The sequence below is a fragment of the Vombatus ursinus genome, unplaced genomic scaffold, assembly GCF_900497805.2.
Source record: "Vombatus ursinus unplaced genomic scaffold, bare-nosed wombat genome assembly UNPS02004677.1, whole genome shotgun sequence".
Taxonomy (NCBI): domain Eukaryota; kingdom Metazoa; phylum Chordata; class Mammalia; order Diprotodontia; family Vombatidae; genus Vombatus; species Vombatus ursinus.
The window spans coordinates 219,626-227,696 of NW_020944455.1; positions in this window are offsets into that span (position 1 = coordinate 219,626).

An 8,071-nucleotide genomic window follows, 5' to 3' on the forward strand; every position below is an offset into this window, starting at 1 on the left:
GCTCTGAGATCAATCTATTCCTCACATTGAGGTCTGGGGAAGGTTGTCTAATGGCCCCTTATCTCAGTTGTTAATTTGTTTAAACATAAAAGTGATCAAAAATTGCAGATAAATGTCTTCAGGTTTTTTTAATTAACTCTTTTCCCGTGCTATTTTCATTGAAGCTGAGAGCTGGTATGATGCCCAGTGGCCTTTCATGTTATTTTCATTTTCATTTTTTTTAATTCTTTGCTCAGGGGGTTATAAATTCCCCCTGCCCTGACTTCATTATGAGGCTGACCTGGGACCTTTGAATAATCAAAGGCTCAGGGCTGAGGAGCCCACCTCGGAGTTGAAAGGCCTAGATGGAACTTGGCCCAGCTTCAGGACTTTCCATTGGGAAACTGAAGAGTCTTGTAAACCAATAGGAAAAAGGATGTGGTGGTAACTTCCCTGACATTGGGGGGCTGGGAGACAGCAGGGGCTCTGCCAGGTCCCCTAGGAGAGCCAGGCCTCAGGGGGAGGCCATCCCCCACCTTTCCAAAGGCTCCTAGTCATCACCGTCCTGACTCCCTGGGGAAATATCCACTCACCAGAGTAAAGCCACTTCTGCCACCACCCATTGAGACCTAAAGCCTGAAAGTGTCCCTTTCCCTCCCTAAGCCTCAGTTTGCCCGTCTGTAAAACAAAAGGGTTAGACTGGCTGAGATCTTAAGGGACAAGGATCAGCTTTATCTAGAGAAGGCTACCCGTATGGTAGAATTTCAAAGTTATAGAGAAGTCCCATATAGCTGGAATTCTACCCGTACAGCTAACTTCATTCCTTTAGCTTGAGTTTGTCCTGTTAAATAGACCACCTCCTACCTTCCAGGTTGACATGTAAGGTGCTTCCAGAGGCAACTAGGAGCACAATAAACGCTGTGCTTGGCCTGAAGTCTGGAAGCTGGCAGTTCAAATCTAGCCTCAGACATTCAGCTGTGTGACCCTGCACAAGTCATTTCACCTGTCTGCCTCAGTTTCCTCACCTATAAACTGGTATTCATAATATCACCTACCTTCCTGGGTCGTTGTGAGGATCAAATGAGATGTTTGTAAAGAGCTTGGCTAACCTTAAACTACCAACTCATTATTTTCAATCATTGACATCTCAGTATAGTTGAGTTTCTTAGACTTTTCTGTTAAAAGTTCAGTTCTGGTAAGGAAAGCCCGATCAAATGTTATGGGGTATTTAGCAAGGAGGAGGGAGAACCCGAGCACACCAGAGATGTCTTTGCAGACTTCTTATCTTTTACCTTTGGCCCATAGACCCAACCAATGGGCCACTTTGTCTGGTCCTATTCCCTAAGCAGCTTTCCACCCTCAGTGTCTAGTGCTGGTTAATGTCAGGCCTTCTGAGGATTTGTGGTAGAGGCAACCTGACCCCCTCCCCCCTTCCTAACTGTATCATATGCCTTCCTAAGGCAAGGAGCAAGTGGGAGTGGAGGATAAGAAACCTTGACTATGGCCAATCTGGGAAGTTTCAAAGGATGCTCTTAGAATCCCATGCCCACCTCTTCCCTTAAGAAAATGGATTGTGGCCCCTGCTCTCTTAAATGTCAAAGTCAAGGCAGGGCAGACAGGATAGCATAGTAGCTATCCCCCACCCCCAACGAGGCCAGTGAAAACCAGCTACAAAATGTTGAGAAGGTTGGGTTGAGTTAATCATTCTAGGAACATGAAAGACAAGCTGGATCCTTACAACCTGTAGATTCTACGTTGTGTCTTGGGACCATGAGCCTGGGGTTGTCTGGTAAATGATCAACAGCCAGCTTTCCCCAAAAAAAAGTGTGCATAGGGCACACTTTACAATTTCATTTGCATTATTACCATTTTCTCCATCACTTTCTCAAGTCCAGCTTATAAACAAAACAATCTATCAAGCCCATATTTGACCTGTTTGCTGATTTCTGGGGTATAAATGCTCACACTGAAAATTGACCAATCAGCACTTAGAGCTGGCTGTACCATCCTCTTCCCAAAGCTGTTGATGAGGCATGAACAGCAGGAAATATCTCTGTCGTCAGCATCAACATTCTAGGGATAGGGCTATAGGGAGGAGGGAGACGAGACTGCTTCGTGGTCGACAAACGAACATTTTTAAGTGGCTGAGCTCCTCTACAATGACTCTCCCTACCCTCAAGGAGCTTGCAATCTGAAAGGTTAACAAGACAGCATGTAACGACTAATAGACAAGGAAGACTGCGATGAACAATACAGTCATAAGAGCCTAGATCTCATGCTGAAAGTCACCTTTAGAGATGATTGGGTCTCACCTCAGTTTATTGAGGAAACGGGCCTAAGGAAGGAAAGTGGCCAAGAGATGGAAGAGGCCTCAGAGGCTTCCTTATTTTACAGATGAGGAGACTGAGTCTCAGAGGAAAGTGAAGAGATCTGTCCAAGGTAGTAAATGACAGGCAGATTTGGGGCCCAGATTTGGGGAGGAGGACACAGCGTGTATAGCAATGAGTAGGTTTGCTGCTATTTCAGCAGACATAGTAGTAATAAGCCAATGGGAAGACCTGAGTTCAAATCCAACTTCTGACCTACCAAGTTATTTCACATCTCAGTGCTCCCCAGGCAACTCTCTTAAGACTAAGTTTGAAGAGCAGGTGGTGATTTGCATTGGCAAAGGGTGTGTCCTCACTGAGAGTTCCTGACACTGATTAAATCACAATTCCTAGGACCCAAAACCCAAGACACTTATCCCTTCCACATCGCAACTTTCCCCATCACGGTTTTGATATATCATGGGTTGGAATAAGAAATTAAACGAGAAGATGGGAGGAGTCTTGCAGAAGCTGCAGACATGTGAAGGTCAGCAGACAACAGAAAAAGTTTAGAAACTCAGAAATGCATAAGGTATATGTATAGTAGTGTATAATATCAACATATTCTATCTTTTAATACCATAATAATTAAGACTTCTTCTCTGATACGAAGGGAGAGCCAAAACATTTTTCATGGATTTTCCAGATCACAGGGGTACCATGCCCTTAACCCCCACCTTGTGGAAGGGACAACTGTACTCATTCCACTGTACTGTAACATCTCTCAGTCTTCTCTTTGTCCTGAAAGTTTCCTTTCAGATATATTCCAGTCTATCCATTGCTTACCTAAAATGCGGTTCCCCAAACTGAAAACAATCTTCCACATGCAGCCTGACCAAGACTGAGGACAGTGGGGGACTGGGGCCTCCCTTGATCTGACGCCATATGCTTCCATTAATGCAGTCCAAGATTACATAGCTTTCCTGGTTTCTATGTCTCACTGTTGATTCTTAAGGTACTCAAATCCACACTGACTGATAAGAACCTTATAAACAAGGACATGAGCCATCCTATGAATTATTTTCTTTCCAATAAACCACCCGACATAGAAGGTGCAGCCAAGAGTCAATTACCCAGAGACCTCTGGGCTCTCCCCACCCTCTTCATTTCTTCCTTTGCTTATCAGCTCAGTCACCACTCCTTCATTGGAGCATCTGGGCTCAGCCCTGTGCTAGGTCATGGTGTGGAGGGTTTGGGGTTTTCAAAGACTGAGCACATGCTGTAAGTGGGCTCCCCAAGTTGCAAAGGAACCTGGACCTAGTGATGAACCTCATGTCTATTAGCCAAAGATTAGTGTAACAGTTCATGGGACTAGAGATTTAGAGCTGGAAGGGACCTCAGATGTCATCTCCATTTTGATCATTTTCATCCCTATCATCTCAAGTTCAACCCCTTTATTTCTGAGATGAGATGACTGAGGCCCAGAGAAGTTAAGTGACTTTCCAAGGTCACATAGCAGGTGTGTGAGTCAGGATTTGGGTCCAAAGTTTCGTGACTCCCAATTCCAGCACCCTATCCACTACATTGGTTCAAAGAAGTTCCCTACCAGTTGATCCCAGGATGAAAAATTAGGCCACAACAACTATCAGAGTAAAGGTTGGTGGAAAGGGCATCCCCTACCAATGAAACCACAAATCCCTCAAGTTCCGTGTGTGTGTGTGTGTGTGTGTGTGTGTGTGTGTGTGCGCGCGCGTTGGCATGGATTTAAGCCCATGCCATAGAACTAGCAATAGCCTAGACCCTGGGCACTTTCCAAAGAGACCCCTTGACCCCCTGATAAAGAGCATACATGAGTAGAGGCTTCTGGTTACTCCTTAAGGTGGGGGGTGAGAGGTTGCTATAGTGAAGATGATAGACAATTGACACATGAGTCACAATTTCCACTCCGCTTATCAATCTGGAGCTTAGGGCCTGAACCGGCCTGCCTCGGACTTTTCTTGGGGGGCGCGTGAAGGAGAGGAAGGATGGGCCTTAAGCTGGGTCGTGAAAGCTGCATAGGATTTAGATGAGAGGAGGAGATGAGGAAGGCATCCCAGAACCCAAGATTCTGGACACAAACTCCAGAACTAGCTTCACACAGGAGTAGACCAGCCTGATGGGAGTATGGCACTTGCGCCCCCCCCCTCCCCAGGAGATGAGGGAGGCAGAGACAGGCTGTGACAGCCATCACTGATTCATGGCAAGGGAGAGAGGTGGGAATGTTGACAGAGAAGATGCAGATGGTGGCTCGGCACTTCCGCCTAAGATCTGGATTTCAACTCTAAGGAGATCTTATCACCCAGGATGCATCAACTTGAATGAGCCCCAGAGCAACAACTGTTTCTTCAGAATTAACCAAGTTTGGGGACTCTCTCATTATGGTCCTTCCCTACCTCAGTATGAGTTGCTCCCTGACACATCCCCTTGAAAAATCATTCCATTTCGAAGGGACTCTGCAACCTTCCCTATGTTGGTTCTAAGATGAAAGTCCATGACTGGGCTAATGTTTGAAGCCTTTATCGCTTATTAAGGAGTGTAGATCTAGAGCCAAAAGATACCTTAGAGACCATCTGATCCAACCTTCTCATGAATGAATGAATGAATGAATGAATGAAAAAGAATTTATTAATTATGGACCAATCACATATGTTTAGAAATATGAAAAGCAAAGAGAGCCTATGTACTGAAACAGCTTATAAGCTAATGGAATAGTAGCCAGAGAGGGGCGTTTGGTCTGGAAAGTTACAGGGATGGTGAGCAGATTCACAGAGGAATAAATAGGTTGACACACCTCATCCTGGGATCAACAATAAAAGAGTTGATTTGTTCATGGTTTATAGAGCCAGAACTAGGAAGGATAGGGATTGTTAAGGAAGAAAAGGCCAGGGAGTTGGGAGTGAAGTAAAGTAGAGATGGGGCTTTTTCTGACATAGTGGTCTGGGAGAGGCAGTCACCAATCAGGAGAGCAGATTTTATTGGACAGATGAGGAAACTGAGGCACAAGGAAGTGAAGGGACTTGCCTAAAGTCAGCTAGAAGGGACTTGAGAGCATTCTAGTCCAACCACTTTATTTTATAGAACTATGACCTAGGACTGGAAAGTCCTATAGGGAGTAAAGAGCAGAGCTGAGGTTCTAACCCAGGCCTTCTGACTTGAAATCTAGTACTCTGGCCACTGCTCCTTGTTGCCTCTTCTGGCTTGGTAGGAGCTGCTGGAGCAAATTCACTTCCATCACCTTCAGGAACCTAAGGTCACTTCCATTCCTCAAGGAGACATTGCAGAAGGCCCACGGATGATGCTAACACCATTTTACATCACTTTAAAGGTTACAAATCATTTCCTTCACCACAGCCCTTTGAGGTAAGTAGTATTATCTACATTTTACAGATGGGGAAATTGAGGCTCAGGGCAAGAGTATTATGGAGCTGAGACTCAAACCCAAGCTTCCTGACTCTCAATACAGTGTTTTCACCACTACACTAGCTTGGAGAAAAGAAAGCATCAGAGTTGGCTGATTCCTCTGTTCTTAAGAAAGGGTGGGGCTACAGTTTTGTTCTTCCTCAGGCAAAAGTCTTGCCCTACTCACAGACCCACCAAGCTGCCAACAGTCATGGTAATGTAATGCCATTTCTGTGGGTACCCAGACAGCACATGTGGCCACAGTAGAGCCCAACTCTCTAGGAAATACAAATAAGAAGCTGGTCCACAGCTGAGCCAGCTGAGAGCCCTTGACTGTGGGTATGGCACATGAAACTCACTCCCCAAGGGAAATGGGCTGTAGGGGTAGCATATCCTTTGGCAAGTGTTTTTTTCAATTGTTCAGTCACTTTTCAGTCATGTCTGACTCTTCATTACCCCATTTGGGGTTTCCTTGACAGAGATACTAGAGTGGTTTGCCATTTCCTTCTTCAGCTCATTTTACAGATGAGGAAACTGAGGCCAAAAGGGTTAAGTGAACTACCCAGGGTCATATAGTTAGTCTGAGGCTGGATTTGAATTCAGGTCCTCCTGACACCATGGCCAATGCTCTATCCACTGCAGTGCCACTTAGCTGCCCCTTGGCAAACATTATTCAGACTCAATTCCAGTACAGTACATTCCCTCAGAGAGCTAAGATGTAGCTCAATAGAGAAAGAGATGATAACTAGCCATGTGTAGCAATGGATCTGGTCTCTCTTAGAGTGATTCTGGCTACAGATTTCTAGGGCTACCCCTTAGGGGTTAAGGATGTATTTTTTTCTAATACTATTACTTCAAGCCCCAATTATAGTGTCTTATTTTCCCTTCCCCCACTGTTAGCTGCCAGTGATTAGAGCCTCAGTACCATTTAACCAATTAACATTAATTTTGTTTATTCTTGTTTTTTTATTAATTACTTTATTTTTAGTTTTCAACATTCACTTTCATAAGCTTTCGAGTTTTAAATTTTCTCCCCCTCCCTCCCCACCTCCTTCCCCAATCTGATATAGGCTCTACATATACATTCCTATTAAACATATTTTCACATTAATCATGTTGTAAAGAATTGGAACCAATAGGAGGAACCACAAGAAAGAAGAAACAAAATAAAACAAAGCAGAAAAAAAAAGAGCAAATAGTATGCTTCGATCTGCATTCAAAACATTTCTCTGGATGTGGATAGCATTTTCCATCATGAGACTTTTGGAGATGACTTAGATCCTTGCATTGCTGAGAAGAGCTAAGTCTATCAAAGTTAGTCATCACACAATGTGGCTGTTACTGTGTACAACATTCTCCTGGTTCTGCTCACTTCTCTCAGTATCAGTTCATATAAGTCTTTCTAGGATTTTCTGAAGTCTGCCTGCTCATCATTTCTTACAGCACAATAGTATTCCATTACATTCATATACCACCACTTATTCAGCCATTCCCCAACTGATGGGCATCCCCTCAATTTCCAACTCTTTGCCACCACAGAAAGAGCTGCTATAAATATTTTTTTACATGTGGGTCTTTTCCCATTTTTATGATCTCTTTGGGATACAGCCCTAGAAGTGCTGTTGCTGGGTCAAAGGGTATGCACAGTTTTATAGCCCTTTGGGTATAGTTCCAAATTGCTCTCCACATTAATTAACTTTTACAGAGGAATATTCACTTCAAAACTACACAAAAGAAGTACAAACAAGCATCTGGGAGGTAGACAAACAATCCCTTATACTACCTGGGTCCACAGAGGAGAATCACCTCCCAAGCATTTGCCCCCATCAAGTTCACTTTCAAATGCAACAGGGCCAATGGATGCATGAGTGGAGTCTCAGTTACCACTGGGCTAGGTCTCAACTGTTGGACTAGCTGAACTAGCTGGTCACAAAACCTTGCACGGACTCCACTCCAGAAGGCATACAATTCAACACAATCTACCTATACTGCAGCAAAACAGTTGACAACGTATCTTAGGTTATTGACACTTTTAGACAAGATGGAGAAATTTGAACTGGATGATAATACAATTAAGTGGATTGGATTAGGAACTGATTGAAGGGCTGGCCCAGGCCACATGTGGCCCTCTAGGTCCTCAAGTGCAACCCTTTGACTGAATCCAAACTTCACAGAACAAATCCCCTTAATAAAAGGATTTGTTCTGTAAAACTTGGACTCAAAAGGCTGTACCTGAGGACCTAGAAGGTCACATGAGGCCTCAAGGCTGCAGGTTCCCCACCCCTGCTGGCCCCAAAGAATAGCAATCAATGGATTAATGTCAACCTAGAGGAGAATTTGTCAAACTG